Genomic DNA, 22057 nt, shown 5'->3' on the forward strand with positions numbered 1-22057 from the left:
CCACAAAGTACGTTCTTATCTGCATATACTCCGCAGTTCTTTAATACTGCCTACTGTTATTTTTTAAAGGTAACTTTCCATCCAACTGAATTGATCTGCTACTTCATTTAAACAACGAAGTCCTCAAGAAAGAAAAGATACCAGAAATGCTGAATTTGTCTTTGCAGTTACAGAGTCAATGAGCAAGAGTCCAGCAGCATCTTAAGGAGTAACCCAATGTGTAACATTGCATTGCTAATCAAGTGGCCAGCAGAGTCAAGTTTGCCTAGAGATTTCTAGGTGATATCTTTTGTCTTCACACCTCTGACTCATCCGAAGCTAATCTGCCAGGGAAAATCTCTCCCCTACAACAAAGATCTAGACTATAGAACTCCCCTGACACCTATTGAGAGATGATGATTTCCTTTCTTTAAGCCCATTATCACCCATCTCCTTACCCAGCCAGGCCATTTCCCAATGTCTCACTCTTTGAAATTTCCATCATACTCCCATCAAGCCCCCATCATATGCCAAGCACGATGTCGTCTTCTCAGAAGGGGAAAAAATCCCTTGTTTTGCCTAGCCAAAGGGTGCTTCTGATCTGGAACCCATTCAGATTACCCTTCACACAGTTGGTTGGTTGTGTCATCTCTCTCTGTCTCTCTGCTCTCCAGGACTGGTAAATACCTTCCCTCATTCACTGAAACTCTTTTCCCTCTTGAATTTCCTATCCAATAGTCTGTTAGTATGCCTGATATATGTTTGTCTATTTCTTTTTATTATTTTCTTATAACTAAAGTTTGCTTATTATTTTATTACAATCTGTTGTAAATTCTAAAGGGTTAAATTACCTCATAAAACATAGGCTTTCAGTCTTTTCACTACATTGACAGACTCATGCAAGCCATTCCCCACTCCAAACATGTCCTTGACACCTGTCATTTTGGTAAGAATGGGAAGACATTTTGGCACCAGGACACAATCAACAGTAGAGCTTTCTCCTCTGCAACACTGCACCAGCAGCAGACGGGTGCGGTTGCCACCATACAAAATGGGCCCTTAAGTCATTGGTCAGATTTCTATTACCATATGACAAGCTTCTCACAATGCATTAGACTACCCCAAAGATCTGTCCTGGGGCCTGTGTTGTTCAACCTATTTATAAATGATTTGGATGAGGGATTAGAGGGGATATTTATTAAATTTGCAGATGATACTAAACTGGGAGGGTTAGTAAACACAACTGAAGACAGCAACAGAATATAGGATGATCTTGATAGGCTCGAGAAGTGGGGTAAACTGAATAAAATGAAGTTCAACAGGGGCAAATTTAAAGTTCTGCATTTAGGTAGGAAAAACCAAATACACCAATATAAGATGGGGGAGACTTGTCTTGGCAGTAGCATGTGCGAAAAGGATCTAGGAGTCTTAGTAGACCATACATTGAACATGAGTCAGCACTGTGACTCAGTGGCTAAAAAGGCAAATGGGATTTTGGGCTGCATCAAACGGAGCATCGTGTCCAGATCATGGGAGGTGATGGTACCGCTTTACTCTGCTCCGGTTTGGCCTCACTTGGAGTACTGTATTCAGTTTTGGGCACCCCTATTGAAGAGGGATGTTGACAAACTGGAACATGTCCAGAGGATGGCAAGAAGGGTCCAGAGGAGGGTGAGGGGTTTGGAGACCAAGTCATATGAAGAAAGGCTGGAGGAGCTTGGTCTGTTTAGCCTAGAGAGGAGACGACTGAGAGGGGATATGATAAGTATCTTCAAGTATTTAAAAGACTGCCATGTTGAGGGTGGAGCAGAGTTGTTCTCTCTTGTCCTGGGGGGGGGGGCGGACCAGAACCAATGGTATGAAATTAATTCAAAAGAAATTTCATCTAAACATCCGGAAGAAGTTCCTAACAGTTGGAGTGGTTTGTCAGTGTAACAGGCTTCCTAGGGGAGGGGGGGGGGGTCTCCATCTTTGGAAATTTTAAAACAAAGCTGTGTGTGTCCTGATTGGCCCAGCCCCACTCTCACACACACAACAACCCTACAAGGGGCACTCTAGTGCAATTGCCACTAGTCTGCCTCTGACTGCCGCTGGGAGAGTTGTAGGTGGGACTGCCAGGGAATAAGGAGGAATGGAGTTCCCACTCACATTCCCACCTGGCTGGAAAAGGCCTGCTGTGGCCACTCCAAGCCTTGGTGGGCCTTTTCGGGGCTGGGGGGTAACAGAGTTGTGGGAAGAGGAAGGGAAGGTGATTGTAAGCTGCTTTATAATCCTCCAGGTAATTAAAAGCTGAGTATAAAAACCTACTCTTCTTCTCCCAAACTTGATTTGCCTGTTCAAAAACAAAATAGAAAAGAAGTTGGGTGGGTGGATGAAAAGCTATTTCAGGCCTTTTTGCCCACATCTTGAGTGGAATGTTCAATTGTCTTCAATGGGTGCAGGTTGATTAATCTTCGTTTTAGAGCTTAAGTAAGACGCTTGAGGGAATGCTCCCCCCCCCCCCAGTTGGCAATTTATATGCAACCAGACAAATACAATCCAAACTACTTTGCTAAAACATGAACTCTGAGCAAAGTGACCAAGTTCGGTTTGTATAATTTAATCAGACTTTGTTTGATTTGCTTAGTTTACATGGACTCCAACAAGAAAGCTACATAAATTGATTAAATCAAGTCAGTCTAATCATGTCAGTCAATTAATACAATCTGTTCAAAGAATAAATTGTATAAATAAAATATTTAGTTACTTTGATCCAAAATCAAACAAATTGACTTAGCATGTACGTCAATGTCAAAAAAGTAGGAACTGGATACTTTGCCCTAATCACACAGCCAGACAGTTTCAAAAACTAAATGAGTACTTATGGTATTTACAGGGTGCAACTTCGAGTCATGAGATGTTGAAGACCAATGGGAAAGAATCAGTAGCAGTAGTAGGTAGAAACATATCCCCCCTGCATTGTTGTCAAGCAGACATAACTTTTCCTACTAAAGATTTGATCTACAGCTTAGTCCCTTAAGACTTATGCTATCTAGGTGGTATCTACTGTGTCACCCCATCACTATTACCTTTGCAGACTTAACTCCAGTTTCATCAATACCAAAGACAGAGAAGGAAATCAAAATATTAGTCTTAGTATAATGGAAGGTAGCTTACAGCAAATGGGTGGAAAAACAGTCTTCCCCAAATCATGGATCTTCTATATGTTTGTGTTACCCCTGAGATATATTCTGAAAATTTGAACTGACAACCTTGAAATTTAACTTCTCCCTTAACTCATATATCACAAATGCACACACACATGTGTTTGCGTTTGTGTGCACGCATATACTCGGAAACAAAGCATTTTCATTTTCCAGGAGAGATGAAGAAAAAGACATTGTAGATGGAATGAAAAAAATGGCAGTAGTATTTTGTTTTCAGTGGAAATTGGCACTTCATGTTTTGATTAAAGAAATTCACCATTTTTGAAATCCCTTTGGTTAGAATGGCTGCTAAAGTCTACAATTTAGACAAGCAGCTAGATTTCCCTTTTTACCTTTCCAAACTGCAAACATATGCATTAATATAAAAGGATATAACTTCATGCTATCTCCATACATTTCTGGTGGCATTGTATCTTACCGATACTCAGAATTTTAGCATGTTCTGGTTGGTACAGAAAAAAGCATGAACATTTCTGTCACTGAATTATCTGGATTTTTAACTTAAAGTTATAACTTTTAAAAAAGAAAAGACACTTTCTAGATTAACTTTTAAAACCAAAAATAGAGATGTAATCAGAGCCTCTTTTGGTGCAGGATGGTAAAGCAGCAGAAATGCTGCCTGAAGCTGTCTGCCTATGAGGCTGGAAGTTCAATCCCAGCAGCCGGCTCAAGGTTGACTTCAATCTTTCCGAGGTCGGTAAAATGAGTACTCAGCTTGCTGGGGGTTAAACGGTAAAGCCTGAGGAAGGCACTGGCAAACCACCCCGTATTGAGTCTGCCATGAAAACGCTAGAGGGCGTCACCCCAAGGGTCAGACATGACCTGGTGCTTGCACAGGGGATACCTTTACATTTACCTTAGTGATGTAATAATGAATACAGTACAGATATATCAATGAAGGTGATTTTTAACTACCTACACAATGATTGGGTAAACATGTGTTCAAATAAGGAGAAAGAGACTGGGTTTCTAATTACTCTCAATGAATATACAGAACCTACTACAGAATAGATGATCTCAGACTTCATGAGAGATGTGAATATGATGGCACCATCTGGGAACAGTAACTATAATAAGTTCAGTATTCGTGTAAATAGGGAGTTGCCCAAAAGAACCAACACAGCCTCATTTAACTTTGAAGGGATAGCTTCCCTCAAATGAGGGGGATTGAGAAGAAGAAGCTGAATGGAAAAATAGGGAGGGTCAAATCCCTTTAGGAAGATTGGAGATTATTTAAAACTACAACCCTAGAGTCTCAGATAAAATGTATGCCACAGGTTAGAAAAGGTACAAATACATATAAAACAAGGTATGCATCGTTAATAAACAAAGTAATGGAAGCAGTAAAAAATAAGAATGATTCCTTTAAGCAGTGGGATGGTGGTCTAATGAAGTAAATAAAAGGGAGCATATGGGAAAGTAGCAAACAGTGGGGTACCACGAGGCTTGGTATGGGGTCCAATGCTTTTTAAGTTGTTCCTGTATATTATGGAGTTGGGAGGAATCAGTGAATTGGCTAAGGAACCAGGAAGGACAGTGAGGTAATCCAGAGGGATCTGGGTGAGTGGGTGTTGACTTAGCAAATGAGGCTGAATGGATACAAGTGCAAAGCAATGCATGTTGAAGTCCAAAATACTCCTAACTATGAATATTTGTTGATGGTGTCCAAACTGGCATAACTGACCAGGACTGAGTCATGGTAGATAATTCACTGAAGATGTCAACTCAGTGTGTGACTGCAATAAAAAAGGGAATTGCTATGCAGGGGATAATTAGGAAGGGGATTGAAAACAATCATAATGCCCCTGTATAAATCTATGCTATGGCTTATAATATTGTATACTATTCTGGTCACCATAATTAGAAGAAGAAGAAGAAGAAGAAGAAGAAGAAGAAGAAGAAGAAGAGTCCATTGGAAAAGCTGCAGAAAAGGACAACTGAAATCATTAAGTGGATGGAACACCATTCTTATGAAGAAAGTTTAAAGAAGTAGGGGCTCTTTAACCTGAAGAAATGACAATTGAGGGGTGAAATATTAGAGGTTTACAAAATTACACATGGGATAATTTTTCTCTCCTCCATTTTATCCACTCAACAGACCTGTGAGTAAGTAAGGTTGAGTGTATATGGCTGGCCTGAGGACACCCACTTTAGGTTCCATAGCAGAGAAGGATTTGAAGATCTCACTCTAGCTACTGCACTACACTTGCTTTTGTGGATTGGCTACTGTTGTACAGTAGTGAGCAGTGGTCTTGAGTGAGTCATGCAAGTTGTGTGGCAGCTAGTTTTCCAATCCCAGTCATTGTTGGTGAGCCTCATCCCAATGAGTCTTCCCTCAAAAGTGGTTGCCTAGCAATAGCCACCGAGAGCATCTGTTTCTTAAAGATACATGCACTATTTCTATTGTTTTGGGGATTTAAGTATCCAGACATCTTTCAGGTTGAAAATCAGATATATTGAAAACACTGCAGTTATGAAAGCATTAGATATGTTGATTTAAGGGAAAGCTATGATTTTTGCAGGGCACAGGCTGGTAGAATTTTGTCAAGAGAATACAATGGTCATAGCAAACACTCTTTTCCAGCAACCCAAGAGACGACTCTACACATGGACATCACCAGACGGTCAACACAGAAATCAGATTGACTATGTGCTCTGCAGCCAAAGATGGAAAAGTTCTATCCAGTCAATAAAAACAAGACCAGGAGCTGATTGTGGTTCAGATCATGAGCTTCTTGTTGCAAAATTTAGGCTTAAATTGAAGAAAGTAGGGAAAAGCACTAGGCCACTCAGGTATGAACTAAATCATATCCCCGACGAATACACAGGGGAGGTGACAAATAGATTTAAGGAATTAGATCTGATAGACAGAGTGCCTGAAGAACTATGGACGGAGGTTCGCAACATTGTACAAGAGGTAGCAACTAAAACCATCCCAAAGAAAAAGAAATGCAAGAAATCAAAATGGCTGTCTGAGGAAGCTTTACAAATAGCTAAGGAGAGAAGGGAAGTGAAAGGCAAGGGAGAAAGAGAAAGATACACCCAATTGAATGCAGAATTCCAGAGAAAAGCTAGAAGAGATAAGAATGCCTTCTTAAATGAACAGTGCAAACAAATAGAAGAAAACAATAGAATGGGGAGGACCAGAGATCTTTTCAAGAAAATTGGAGATATGAAGAGAACGTTTCATGCAAAGGTGGGTATGATAAGGGACCAAAATGGTAGGGACCTCACAGAAGCAGAAGAGATTAAACAAAGGTGGCAAAATTATACAGAAGAACTATACAAGAGCGAGCTTAACATCCCTGATGACCACAATGGGGTAGTTACTGACCTGGAGCCAGACATCCTGGAATGTGAAGTCAAATGGGCCTTAGGAAGTCTGAGAAACAATAAAGCTAGTGGTAGTGACAGCATTCCAGTTGAACTATTCAAAATCTTAAAGGACGATGCAGTAAAAGTGCTACACTCAATATGCCAGCAAATTTGGAAAACTCAACAATGGCCACAGGATTGGAAAAGGTCAGTTTACATTCCAATCCCAAAGAAGGGCAATGCCAAAGAATGTTCAAACTACCGCACCATTGCACTAATTTCTCATGCTAGCAAAGTTATGCTCAAAATCCTACAAGCTAGGCTCCAGCAATATGTGGACCGAGAACTTCCAGAAGTACAGGCAGGATTTCGAAGAGGCAGAGGAACTAGAGATCAAATTGCCAACATACGCTGGATCATGGAGAAAGTTAGGGAGTACCAGAAGAACGTCTACTTCTGCTTCATTGACTATGCTAAAGCCTTTGATTGTGTGGAGCACAACAAATTGTGGCAAGTTCTTAAAGAGATGGGAATACCAGAGCATCTTATTTGTCTCTTGAGAAATTTATATGCAGGTCAAGAAGCAACAGTGAGAACTGAACATGGAATCACTGACTGGTTCAAAATTGAGAAAGGAGTTCGGCAAGGCTGTATACTGTCGCCTTGCCTATTTAACTTGTATGCAGAGCACATCATGAGAAATGCGGGATTAGAGGAGTCACAAATTGGGATCAAGATTGCAGGGAGAAATATCAACAACCTCAGATATGCAGATGATACCACTCTAATGGCAGAAAGTGAAGAGGAACTAAAGAGCCTGTTGATGCGGGTGAAGGAGGAGAGTGCAAAAGTTGGCTTGAAACTCAACATCAAGAAAACAAAGATCATGGCATCCGGCCCTCTCAATTCCTGGCAAATAGAAGGGGAAGAAATGGAGATAGTGACAGATTTTATTTTCCTGGGCTCCAAGATCACTGCAGATGGGGACTGCAGCAAAGAAATTAAAAGACGCTTGCTCCTGGGGAGGAAAGCTATGGCAAATCTAGACAGCATCCTAAAAAGCAGAGACATCACCCTGCCAACAAAAGTGCGTTTAGTCAAGGCTATGGTCTTCCCAGTTGCAATGTATGGCTGCGAAAGTTGGACCATAAGGAAGGCTGAGCGTCAAAGAATTGAGGCTTTTGAACTCTGGTGCTGGAGAAGACTCTTGCGAGTCCCTTGGACTGCAAGGCGAACAACCCGGTCAGTCCTAGAGGAGATCAGCCCTGACTGCTCTTTAGAAGGCCAGATCCTGAAGATGAAACTCAAATATTTTGGCCACCTCATGAGAAGGAAGGACTCCCTGGAGAAGAGCCTAATGCTGGGAGCGATCGAGGGCAAAAGAAGAAGGGGACGACAGAGAATGAGGTGGCTGGATGGAGTCACTGAAGCAGTAGGTGCAAACTTAAATGGACTCCGGGGAATGGTAGAGGACAGGAAGGCCTGGAGGATCATTGTCCATGGGGTCGCGATGGGTCGGACACGACTTCGCACATAACAATAACAATAACATGATTTTTGCTGAACTGGAAGTTTGGAAGTGATTCCAAGGACATGAAAGAAGGAGAAATGTCAGAAAGCAGGGCTCATTTACATTTCTATTGTTTTGGGGATTTAAGTATCCAGTATACCAAACTGTAGAGTAGGTTTAAAATTTTTATTTATGATTTGATTTATATACCGCCCCTCTCAGAACAGTGACAACAAAGTGTATAACATTTATAGATTAAAATATACAAATATCATAAAAAACAGTTCAGGATTTAATTATAAGGAGTTTTGTTTTGTTTTTTGCTTGCTGTCAGTTATTTGATCTTAGTAGCTCACCTAATTAGCAGGGAACCAGGTTGGAGGAGCCAGGATGAAAGAGTAGATGAAAGCTGACAGCTGTATGATGCTGTGCACAAATTTCTAGTCCCATCCCATGGTCCAGTTAAGACCCACTGGGACCCAAAGACAATTTACAGGTAAGGAATGGTTCAAATAATTAAAAATGGTTTATCTCATTGTTCTTCAATTTTATAGCCCTGTGCATTGTTTGATATAGTGCACTGTATTATATAGATACGGTCCTTTTTATTGCATTTTCTATATTAAACTGTTTTATTGAATTATAATTGCATAAATGATAAATGATGTACATAAATAATGTTGTATCCAAGAAATCTTAGACTGTGGGTCAAGTAGAAATTATCTAAATAATAACTACATAGGCTACACATATTTTGAAAAATCATAAAATAGTCTACTGCAGACTATGATGGAATAAATAAAGTCGGAGTCAGATGTGTACATTTTAGTTGGGAAGACAGATCCAATTAAATAAAGTTGAAGATCTACAAGATAAAATGCAGGGTGCTTTTTTGAGTTGTGTGTTTGTTTGTTCTTTTACAGTAAACCTATTTTCATCCACTGACCACCTGATCCCAGAAAACTGATGTCTCATTAAGACTCAAAATTATACATATATCATTGAAGGATTATTGAATTAGCTATGGTAGCTGACAAGCACATTAATATATGACATGCCTATTAATTTTTACTAAGCATTCTTTTAATGATCAATCAATATTGAATTACAAAATAGGAATTGTCTGAGCAAATTACAATTTACCGCTTATTTGGATTTGTATAGACTATTCCAAAATTGATATTAAGTAGCAATAATATACCCCATAGCTTTCTACTTGAAGTCTCATTTTTTTCCTAGAACTTTTCTTAATATTAGCAAATATCAAGTTGGAGGCTACTCTCCTCAGTACACAGATTACTTCAACAAGTAAGTTTCATTTTTAAAAAATAACATATTTGGCCCAGATTGTGATAATGTTGCATGAATTTTATCTACAGGAAAAAAAAACAAAGACTGTTCTTTCAGAAGTGCTTTCTACTACATATAGAAATGTGGCTTCCTGATTGAGTCTTTCCCTATTTAAATCAAACAAAATCAAAGTACAATCTCAGCTTGCTAAATTGACAAAACAAATTCTGTTTTTTCAACTTACCTATTTTGATCGAACTGAAACTGTCTGTGCTCCATAGGGCAGAGCACTTAGAAGTTATGTAAAAGCTCAAAGAAGGGGATTAGTTTTACTGCATAAGTAAATCTCACAAGCCTATTGCACAGCTGTTGTTTTTCTTATCAATATTTTTGTATCCCAAAAGTAGTTCAATTTGTTTCCCAGTTCCTTGTTATAACAGAGGCATGCAAGGTCTTGTCCAAGGCACAAAGGAAAAGGCTGGCTGAGAATGGGGGAAATACACCCTTAAAAGGCATAAAAGATCTGTCCCAAACATAATATCTGCATGGATCTACAAGAACATTTCTGCAGACAGAGAGATTTCCACTTTCTTGCTTCCCTGTCCTATTGTAGCCCAAAACATCCATAGAAATACTTCTTCTAGGAACAGCATTGCAAGTGACAAGTTGGGCTACAGGAAGAGGGAGGTCAGAGTCACAATGGGCAGAAAGCCCATTGGTGGAAATGATTTCTATTGGTGGAAATGATGTGCTGGATCCAAGCCCCTGGATACTGTATTGTTCACGCTGCTTCTTTGCTATGGCAGGCTTCTATCAAGGGGAAAGGCATGAGTTAGCTGGGTCAAACTCAGTGACAGCTTCAAGTAGGGAAAGTGTACACAGGCATCCAAGGACATCAATAAGAGAATGCTGGAGGTGGGGTTATATAAAAGCATACAAAAACTTATTTACACCCCTGCTGTCAGCCTAAGCAACCCACATAGGTATGTAGCCCTGACCAAGATTTCAGGGGGGGGGGGAGTGATAAGCAGATAGAAAGTATGTATCACAGCACCACTCTCAAGTTTGGATCAGAAAAAGCTTCTCAAGGACCTCTGGAAAGGAATACGATTCTAATTTCTGACTTATATGATTAGTTCAGACATAACAATCACTCAGATTTGTAATTGTGCCCATTAGTGCTGGTTCTCGTTTCCCTACAACTTGCATATTAGCCCATTACGTTTTGTAGTTATTCATCGTAAGAACAGTTTTAAACGTTTATTTCAATATTAATTCTATTACATTAAAATGTTAATTAATAACTAAACGGCTATAATTTAGTAACCGAACTCTAATGAGACCCTGGAACATCAGCCTGTCAAACAATTACATGGTAGGATGGAAGTAGATCACAGTGCTACTTCCTGGCCTCCTGGGTTAATTTTCTCTTTTAGAAAAGCTCTTCCAGAATACACTGCAGGACACTAGCAAACAGTTACTTAATCATCATGTAGTTCTTTTGAGTCCAAATAGTAATGGGGTCTGTGTGCAACCAAGGTGAAAATACGTGGACAATTCTATCCTAATAAATCATCCAAGAATTGACTGATGCTGGGCAGACTGCTTGCTTTTGAAAGCTGTCACAGAAAGTTGACTTTTGGTTCCACTTCTATGGGATTAATTGTATTAGATGAGGCAGATATTCAAAATGTTGCCGCTGGGATGTTAATAAAAACTTTTTGTAGTGAACATTTGAGTCTGTCAGCAGTGATCACTCCCAATTCAAAATCCTGGTATAAACTTTTAAGTCTGGTGTTACTTACGTTGGCCATAGACACTTGCTATAACAGTGTGCTATTGAAGGATCATAAACTAACCAATTCATGACTGCATATATATTGTGTATATGGACCAATTGCAAGGCTCCGTTAAGGGCCAATCAGGTTGCCTGAATTGTATATAAGTGTGATGGATTCTGGTGTTTGTTGTTCTGGTTATAGTTGGTGTTTAATACAGAGCTGATACTGATACTGATATAGAGCTGTTGGATTTGAAGAAATTGTATCTGTGTCTTGCTGAACCCAGAGACTTAATATCTGGGTTGCACATGAGTAAATTAAGTCTGAACAACTTTAATAATCCTCAGTGTTGCCCCAATATGCAGAAGAGCAGGATTGGGACTGAAAGATGAAGGCAATGCCTGGATGCATGGAGTCATAAATGAGCACAAAATACCTAGCAGAAGAACATCCTTAACCCACATGCCCATTATCTAAGAAAATAAACAAATCTAAGAAGATGGATGGATGGATGGATGGACGGACGGACAGATAGATAGATAGAACAGAGACAATCATATATCACTTCCATTCATGAGTGAGCTGTAGGAGCCTTGACTACCCATTTAAAAAGTAAACTTCTTGAAATTACAGTACATGACGATTAGGTATGCTACAATTTCTTCAGCAAACCTATTTGGCATGCAAATTACTCTGTTTGATACTCATGACCAGTCTATGACCCAGAGCAAATTACAAATGGAGGTCAGATTGAACAGAACAAGTTTGTAGCTACTTCTTGTTCAAGCTGATTTATAGTTGGCAGAAAGATAATCTCAGAGTCTGGTTCAGATTGTCCCCCATCCCAGAAAAACAGCTACACAATTCAGTCACAAAATGGAGAGCACAAAATACTTATTTGCTTACTTATTCATTACATTTATATACTACCCTCCCCTATGGCTCAAGGCTGTTTACAATACAATTTGTGTTGCAGTACAAAGAACATGTCCCTTGACCCAGACTGAGTGGAAATACAAACAATATTCTTGAAACTAGTGTTGCAAAAATGGTAAGAAGAAAGAGACATTTTGCATACAGTTTGTGTAGAAGAGAAAAGGAATGATGTTCTTTTTCTATATCATAGGCTGACAGTTTCGGTTGGGGAAGAAGGGAAATAGATGAATCATAACCACCAGGTATATGCTACATTTCAGCAAATCTGGAATGCTGCAAATTTTCCAGATTGGGAGACCAGAAGAACCAACCAATCTATTGCCATTAACCTCCAGATAATCCCCCCAATCTTTGTTAGCTGCAAACTGGGAGGCCAATAGCCAACTGCCAGCTGATTCCTTATCAGCAGGGAATCGTCTCTTGACACCTGTAAGTAACTTGTTTATGGAAACGACATGGACCATTTCCACAAAGTCAAGGCATGCTGACTCCTGGTTATATATCCATGCCCACTTACTTCTGACAGGAGACTCCTTTCGATTTATCCCCCAGTCTTGTCCTAGATTTTTGCTTCCTGACAAGTGAGGTGGTTGAGTCAGGGCTACCCCTCCAATTTTGGCTTGTCAATTACTCTGATGTGACGTCAGCCACCAATCACCTTTCTGCGCCATAGTCTGGCATCCTAGCGCCCCCCCCCAAACCCCAAACATTGAAAAATGTTTTTTACAAAAAAAAATCAAGATTTGTGTAGCAACGCAAAGTTGCCGCAACATATAATGATTTAAAGTTAGTCAAGCAGTGTTTTCATGTCTCCCCCCCCCCACTTTGCAGGGGAGCTCAATTTGCAGGCAGTGCAGAGGGGCAAATGAGACAGCAGCCACTTTTCCTTGGCTCCACAGTGTGGTGCCAAACAAAGCAGCACAAGGAGGTGAAGGAAAAACCAGCAGGGAACATAGCAGGGAATGTTTTAGGCTTTGCTGGTGTGAGCAGCACAGAGAGGTGAGGGGGAAAGCATTGGGGCACCCCACTGCTCTTTCTCAGCTCCACAGCATAGCACTGAACTGAGCAGCATAGGAGGGCATAGGAAAAAGTGGGGAGGTGACCCACCTCTCTACCTTGGTTCCTTCCCACATGATCAGGTTACAGTCCCTTGAAAGAAAGAAAGAAAGAAAGAAAGAAAGAAAGAAAGAAAGAAAGAAAGAAAGAAAGAAAGAAAGAAAGAAAGAAAGAAAGAAAGAAAGAAAGAAAGCCTCTCTCCTCCTTGGCTCCACCTAAGCACAAGTCAAGCAATGCATACATGAGGTAGACTGGGTATAATTTCATTACACTGGAACCACATAGCAACACAGTTCTTTCATTTAAAATGCATACATACATGCATGCATGCATGCATACATACATACATACATACATACATAGGGTGTGCTTTGAGGCCCGGGGGGGAAGCCATCTTGGGCCCCTTCCCCCTTGCGACCTCTTACCTGGGGCCCTGGAGCATGGAGACTCACAGACATGAGGGAGGGCAGGAGTTGTAGGGCACGGCCAATCTGATTGGCTCTATTTCCAACATGGGCAACCGGACCATTCCACCCCCAAGGCTGTTTCATAAATATATACAGCAACAACCATGGATAAGGATATGATCTCAACAAGCACATTGTTTTAGGGGCTATAGCACCCAACCTTAGCCTCAGAATACAAATCTGGCTATCTTAGGCACATGCCAGAGCCCCTCACTGTGTGTGCTCTCTAGGATTCTCTCCATACCCCCACTACATGTGGGCCCATTTTTCTTCTTACATGTGTTTGTTTTCTGATACCAATATGCACATTCCTTCACATTTCTGGCCTTCATCTCTTCCAGATATGCTGGCTGTTTCTTTATGGACTTCTGCACATTGGGAAGATAGCTATACTTTCTTTCCCCCTTTACACTCTCCTATTACACTATTTCATCCTTGTCTTTCCTCTTGTATGAATGCTTAGCTTAATTTATCGGCAAGTGTGCTAGTTTTATTTTAAATTTATTTTTCAATAAATTCATTTACACTTAATTTCAAACCAGTTGCTATATGAATTTCTGAAGGGGCCTGGTATATATAAGTGGATGATCTCGTTGTTACTCATCTCACAAGTTAAATTCCCCAAGTCAATTCTGATTTGGGTTATGGTATTTTTAAAGTCTTCCAACAATGCACAAAGGGTCCATGATTTGAATATAAACACAACAATGGGGAAAAGGGGTACCCATTGCTACAATCCCCAAATCTGTTATTAGGTGTGGGGGTATATATAAAAAGAATACCCGTGTCCCTCCTCTCCAATACATGATTCAGTAAGGGAATTTCAATAGAAGGAAGAATTATGGTGGGAAAGAATCCAGAGTGTTCCCTGAGTGCCACAGTTCTGAGTATCAACCCACACCCTGTTTTGTTTTTAAGCTCTAAATCATGGGTAGTCAATCTGTGGTCCTCCAGATGCCCATGGACTACAATTCCCACAAGCCCCTGCCAGCATTTGCTGGCAGGGCCTCATGGGAATTGCAGTCCATGGACATCTGGAGGACCACAGGTTGACTACCCCTGCTCTAAATAATATCAGTAAATCTAAAGTAACATGGAGTTTGGTCCTCATAAACTGTAAATCTGCCTTGGCTATAGCATTTCATACTGTAGATAAAAAGTCATGATGGAATCTTCCTCTGAACAAAAACAAATATTAATGAACACAGAAAACTAGCATGTAATAGAGAAAGGTTGACTAGATCAGGGGTAGTGGTCCTACCTGTGGTCCTCCAGATGTCCATGGACTACAATTCCCATGACCCCCTGCCAGTCTTTGCAAACTAAACTGACAGAATGGATCTTATAGCAATAATCTTTCCCATGGTAGGTAGAGAGAGAACTTGTCCTACAGGCTTTCACAGCTTTGCTTAGATAGCTCCTGTAGATGAATCCTATAGGTATACCATCATATAGCTTTATTATTCAAGAATAATCTGTTATCCTCTACTTAGGGAGAACCTCCCACAGTGACAATACATTTTCTCTTCTTAATCTCATAGACTAATTTATTTCTTAGAGAACTAACTTTTGAACACTGTAGTCCTTTCAAAAGGTTGAAATATAATGTGACTAACATTAAAAAAAATAACTCACAGTTTTAAAAAATGATGATTTTTATGTGCATTGCACCTTCCATGGACCAGAGAGTTTTAGCTTACCATTTTAACCTACTTTAAAATGCAACAGTGTCTTTCTTGTTGGTATGTGGTGACAGATATGTAAGGAAAGGCCCATTAAAGAATATGTAATTTGTTTACTCAGTTATATGCAGCTGCCATTTTCCTACTTGAAACACACTGGTTCAGCATTTAATGATGGAGGCATATTTTAGCCAGGCTGAATAACCAGAAAGGGCTCTTCTAAATGAGTCATGTGATAACAACATGCCCTCTACAAAAACCTCCAAGACGGATGGCTTGTGGTAATGTCAGTTCACAATACGAAAAAGGAAGAAAGGTTCAAAACATATACAGAGAAAAACAGAAGCTTTTCCAAGGCAATTGGTACAATAAATTTTATAAATCAATAATTTTTTAAGGACCAACCAAAATGGTTTCTAGATATACTCCGTGGCCTATCTATATATAAAAATTGGTTGATAAGAGTATAAGGAATCAACCACTGAAGAAAAATTGTGAAAATGGAGTATATCTAGAAACCGTTTTGGTTGGTCCTTAAAAAATTATTGATATATAAAATTTATTGTACCAATTGCCTTGGAAAGGTTCTTTTTTTCTCTGTAATGTCAGGTCAGCCTAACCCAGAGATTGATGAAGGGCTCCTTTAGGCCCCAGTTCTTTCTATACTCTTACCTTTATGAGTCATTAAAATCAATGGTGCTTGTTCATGAGTTCCAATCAAAGATTTTTGGTATCTCCCATAGTGAGGTTCTCAAGGCCCTTACCCTAGAGCAAGGACACTAAGTGCAGTTTGAATAAATGTGCAGGGCAGTAATAATGCAGATACATGAAAACCTCTTTCCTCTGCTCTTTAATGTGAATTCCACCATTCTTGTTTGCCACAACTGTTGCTTATGGCTATAAATGCATCAATGCTAATCATACTTAATGTTGATAAGGTTCCCAAAATCTTTAGATTATTAATACATGGTGTACACTATGCAGAATTCCTATCTTAGCTGTGTTTAGCATTGCTACAGATGTAATGTCAAATCATGGTTAGGGCTGATGAAGAGATTTAATTTTTACTTATTAAAACACTGATATCCCACTGTTAAAAATGAATTTTGAGGCAGTTTAAAATCAAATGCAATCAACAACATAAAATGGTACAATACAAAAACGAATAGCATTAATCACCAACCACCATTTAGCTAAACAGAATAGCAAACCCCAACAACAATTCTTTCAAAAGTACAGTTCAAAACCAATTGCCTTCCAGAAGAAAGGAGTAATTGTCATTAAAGGAAGGGCATATATCTTTATGACACTACTAAGAACGGTACCTGCTCCATTTAACTCGTTACTGCACTATGGGAAAAGATGAAGCTAATTTCAAGGAACACCTTAAAACTGGTAAGTTTATATGGTAGAATGGAGCCCTTAAAACATTTCAAGGAGAAATTTGCAAGAGGGAGAACAGAATGACCATTCCTAAGACTGGGTTCTAATTTGTAGACTGTTGTTTTTAAGAAGCCAGCATTATATCTTCCAGTAGTTAGAGACTTGAAAAATCACCACCATCATTTGATGAAGCCCATTGTTCCTTAATCTATTTATCTGAAGGCCCTATCCTATGGCAAAGCTCTAACATAATTAAGTTTGCAATTGCTTTCTCTGCTCTTTTAAGATTGAAGAAATCTGCAGACAAAGATAAATGAGACTCAGTACCTTGTCTTTGCTCAAAGAACATTTTTATTCTTTCTCTAAATTGTTCCCCATCCCCACCCCCCAGACAACCACAGGTATATAACATGAAAATCCATATACTGCATTGGGAACACTAATTGGTCCTAATAAAGCTATCATTTTACCAACCCTGTTTTACCTAAAATGGACTATTTTCTAAATTTAAATGGGTGAATTAGTGAATTCTAGGGGATGCAGTGAGAGGGGTAACAACAGGAAACTCCACCTATATATATCAGGATCCTTCCCTTCAGAAAAGCTCACACAGTCTAAATTGAAAATGAAATAAAATTAGTAGCAAAATAATTGGTTTTTATATCCCAATTTTCTCAAGGAGTTTCAAAGGAGCTTTCAATTGCCTTTATCTCCCCACAACAGACACAATGTGAGGCGGGTGAGGCTGACAAAGCTCTGAAAGAATTGCTCTGTAAGAACTGATTTAACATTTTAAGTGTATGTGGGATATCCAGAAGACATACAAACACACACACTAAAGTCTTCTTTTGTGTGTCTTAAATAGCCAGATTTGTGTCTGGAAGCTAAAGTTGGGCCCTGTATCCCCTAAAACAATGCACTTGATTTGACTGTGAGTACAAAATAAAGAAATCTGGGGAACAGGTGATATTCATTTCCGAAGTGGACAAAACATAGGGCAAGGTCCTGGAGGTTCCCAGGACAGAGAGAATACCTGTTAATGATCCTGATGGTCCCATGACAAGTTTCTCCAGAAGGTAAACAAAGATATGATTGCACTGACTGAATTAAGCAAAATGCAATAGTGCCTTGAAGACCCGGAGAAAAGAGGGTGGCAAATGTGTCTAGGTGTGGGGAGTAAGAATCAGTGCTGATGGAGTTCCTTATTAATAGTGGGAAGAAAGGAGTATTTACACAGTAATGAAATTAATTCCTAGTGACCTGCAAATAGGTATTATATCTAGAGAAGGGACAGAAACATTAGCAGGTGAATACCCCTGTGGGCTGAGAATAAAGTGGGCTGAGAGGAATCCAGGCAAGTCCTGGAAAGCATGACATCTGGCTAGAGAGTACACTTCTCTTTCTGCATGAGTGCAGAAATAGTAGTCAGTCCTTGACAAAATTGACACATATTTGTATATTTCTACTGCCAAGATGCAATTGCAGAGCAATACAATAGTGAGCAGCAGGCAATGTTGATGAAGGGTGTTCACAAGCAATCTGCCCTTCTAAGTGAGAAAGGAGTCTGATTGCTAACACCTGTGGATCTTTCTTTGTTAATGGTCCAACATGGCTACATAGTTTTGGTCAACTTTGTCTTAGTAAACTGTAATTGTCTTTGTGTTATAAAGAACTTGAAAGGCTGAACGTCTCCTAGTTTGAAACACTAAATATATTTTATTGAGACGAGGGGGGGAGATCATTACATAGTTGTTTTATGCTCTGATAACATTCTTGCTCAAGTACTAAACCTTAATGCTATATATTTTTCCTAACCCCCAATCTATGCTTTAACAAACAAAGCTGATTGTGAAAGGGAAAAGATAGAGAAGTACTTCATCTTCATTAGCTTAAATCAGAATGCCCTTCAAGAAGAATGAGATATAAAAGCATATAAATGTTAAGTTTCCTGCTTCTTAATTGGCATATTCAGCTTGTAAATATATTTTCTAAGCCAATTACTTCATTGCGGAAGTCCTGAACACAACTTCACGCTAAGGAGATAGATGAACAGTCATTGTGCATGATAAGGATTAATGGGCAATAGATCTTTACATAAATAATTTAGCAGAACACAATCAAACAGTTGTAGGTGTTTGAATTATGTATCTTCTGCAAAACTTTTACAACTTGAAAGGCAAAGGGAGGTCAAAATATGGCCCACCAGCAATACATATCTGTCACATGGCCAATACAGTACAGCCAGTGGAATCAATGGTTAACACTGCAACTGTATTGATTTTTTTTTAATGAGCTGACACAACCCCTGTGGTCTTTTTCTTAGTTTCAGGTAATAAGGGATTCCCTATCCACTAAAGTATTTGGGGAGTAAAGTTTCAGTACCTGAGTGCATAGCATGACATTAAAAAACCTAAGTATCAGAAATAAAAGTAAAAACAATCTCTCATACTCTGGTAAATAATTCTGTTCATTAAAAAATATCCTTTAAAAATATCTTCAGTAGAAAACAGAGCAAGAAGAAAACCAATCTGCTCTTCTGGATAATACAGAGATGGCCTTATTCTATACCTTATCAGGTCTAATTCAAGTGAACTAGACAAACCAAAATTAAGGGCCATTTCGCACGGCTTCAAAGTAGCAGAATGGTTGCTATTTGGAAACGCTACTAATTTGACATAACCCACGACGTCGTAGACAATCTGCAACAATCCTGAAACCAATCAGCAAAAAGCGCTTCGTTGTGGCGCTTTCAGGGGAATCCAGAAAAGTGGATTCACCCTCCGGATAGCGATACACTCCTGCAACCAATCTGCAACAGTAGCGCTAAAGATCTGTGCGTTACCATTGTTGCTGGTTCTTCAAAGTCCCTCCCCCTGGCTCTCTCCTCCAAACTTCCGGCGAAGCGATCGCCATTTTTTTTTCTCCGAGCGAGCGGGGATAAACGCACCGGCGAGCCTCTTTCTGTTTAGAGGCTTCCCTGGCTTCAGTCCTTCACCTTTAGTCACTAAGCACAAACAACTGAAAAGCCTGTTTGCTGAAATAAAGTCCCTTTATTTTTTACAAATAAATTCAGCCGAAAATCGTGCCCGTGAGAGGGGGGGGGGATTTTTTTTTTATCACTCGAGGCAGCGTGCAAACGATCATACAATCAAATGACAGCTCACATTAGGCAGCTGGATGGGTCTCTCCATAGCAACGAATCTACCTAGATTCATTGCTATGGGTCGTTTTTTTTTTTTTTTAAACCTTTCTTAAAGGGAAAGGGGCTGTTTGGGAGCATGCTAACGGCTGCCCATTGGCTGCTTGACGGCCAGGGGCGGGACGAGCTTGGCAATAGCGCTTCCTTTCTAGCGATTTCTGCCGAGACCGGAAGCCTGTGGGAAACGCTAAAAAACGCAACTGATTCCACTACAAAGGCAGGTATGCATAACGACGAATTCCACTATTTTAAATGGCGATTTTTCATTCCGCAAACAATTTGCAACAAAGATCCCTGTGCGAAAAGGCCCACAGTTTCTCCATTCTTAATGAATAGAGGCAGAAATATCACTTTAAAGGTATAAAGGATGTTTATTGTTTAAATTATTTTGAGATGAATCATTAAGCAAGAGTCACTCCTTTTGTTCCTGCAGTAAATCTCTATTAGTGACAGGCATTTTCATCGCTGTAAATACATCACAACTTCTTCACCTCTACCACCCCTTCTGCTACAGCCCCAAATCTTCTCCAAATCTTTCTCCTGGTAGGTAGGGGACACTGAAGAACATGATGAGGGGCAAATTGGGGGTGTACCATGTAAAGGGTAAGAGTCTACAACTGAGACATCTTAAGTTACTGGGAATTCTCCATGATATCCAGTCCCAATAGTGCAGAGATACTACAGCACTAGCACTGGAATAATACCTCTATCTATGTCTGTCATATATTACCACACAATATACTAACTAAAGATGAAGCTTCTGAACTATTTTTTAACAAAGCCCAACATTTCATGAGACTATGAATGCATCAACTATGGAAGCAAGAACCTGATCGAAGAGAACGGGTTGCCACTTGCCAACAAAAGTTGAGGGAAAGCATTTTTAGACCAAAACACAGCTGCAATATGTGACCCAGAAGAACAGCTAGGCATCATATCCAGCTCTGTCAGGAGAGGTATAAACCATAAACCAAAATACAGAATAATCCTACTACTAGCATTCTGAATCTGCTTTCCAGTTCTACATATCTGCCTTGACAGAATTCAGGCTTAATTGCAGGTTCTTATTTAGTCTTTGATGACAACCAGACACTTATTTAAGGAACTGAATTTTGCAGCTATTACATTACAGCTCATGAGAAAGGCTATAATATCCATATCACAGAAAGTATTTCTCATGGGTTTTACTACATAACTGTCTGGCAGAGTTCTAGATGTTTGAAATTGAGATTATGCATAATTTATCCAATTCACATCATGGCATCATTGAGATATAAAAACAAGAAGAACCAAGAAATATTAGCAAGCTTCTGTTTCAACTCCCCATTCTGATTTTATTGGGGAGGGGGAGGGAAGGCAACTTTGCAGTATTTACTGTAATCAATTTATCTAATGAGATCTTTCAGGTATTTAATATTTCAGAGTTAACACTTTGTCCATATGCATCCTTTCACATTAAAGAGGGATTTTGATATGCCATTGTGTCATTTATCTGAACAGAGTTATTAATTATTTTAACTCACTGAAGGCATGGAAGTGAAATGCTATGTAAAATATTATTTTATACATTACTAGGGGCCAAGCATTCAGGGAGTAAATGGGTACTAATTTTTTTTTTGGGGGGGGGTGAAATAACACTGTGGATGGTCTCTCCCTCCCCCCAGGACCTAGAAATGCTGCAGACTGGAGGCCCCCAGGAAGGGAACTCACCAGCAGGGGCAGCTCTCATTCTACAGGGATCTGCAGACTCTGAGTGTGAGAGGGAAGTGGAAGGAGGAGGGGGGTGGTCAGGGGTGGGGGACGGAAAACGATGGGCTGGCTGCTGGACAGACAGGCAAGCTGGTTGGAGGACAAGGCACTCAGGGGTGGGACAGCTGCCCTGAGTGGGTGTTAAGCGATGAGTGGCACTTAAGCCATGAGACACGCTTCTCCTCCAAGGCCTTGCCAAAAATATAGTATGTGGAACAGATTTCTGCAATAGTATCACTGTGACTAGCACTTAGAAGAATTTCATAAGCAACAGCTTGTCAGGATTCTCCCTCTATGGAGCCTTCCATCTAAAATCAACAGTGAAAAATAGAAATGAAGGTGGGGATAGAGAGAAAGGGTATAATACAGGATATAAATATTCATTTTAAAAAATTGACTCTACAAAAACTTATCTAATTGAGATGCAAGTTCAAATTAATGGAATCATGGCCCTAGAAGAAAAAAACTTGGCTATGATTTACTGTTCACAGACATGGTGTATAT

General features: G+C 39.7%; 1 protein-coding gene across 6 annotated transcripts in view; it reads right to left on the reverse strand.

Annotated features, from left to right (window-relative positions):
- The window catches only part of PCDH15 (protocadherin related 15), an 886705-nt gene that overhangs the window by 549543 nt on the left and 315105 nt on the right, over positions 1-22057 (reverse strand). The gene's annotated exons all lie outside the window — the stretch shown is intronic.

Source organism: Paroedura picta, chromosome 8 (genome assembly GCF_049243985.1).
Source record: "Paroedura picta isolate Pp20150507F chromosome 8, Ppicta_v3.0, whole genome shotgun sequence".
NCBI classification, from domain to species: domain Eukaryota; kingdom Metazoa; phylum Chordata; class Lepidosauria; order Squamata; family Gekkonidae; genus Paroedura; species Paroedura picta.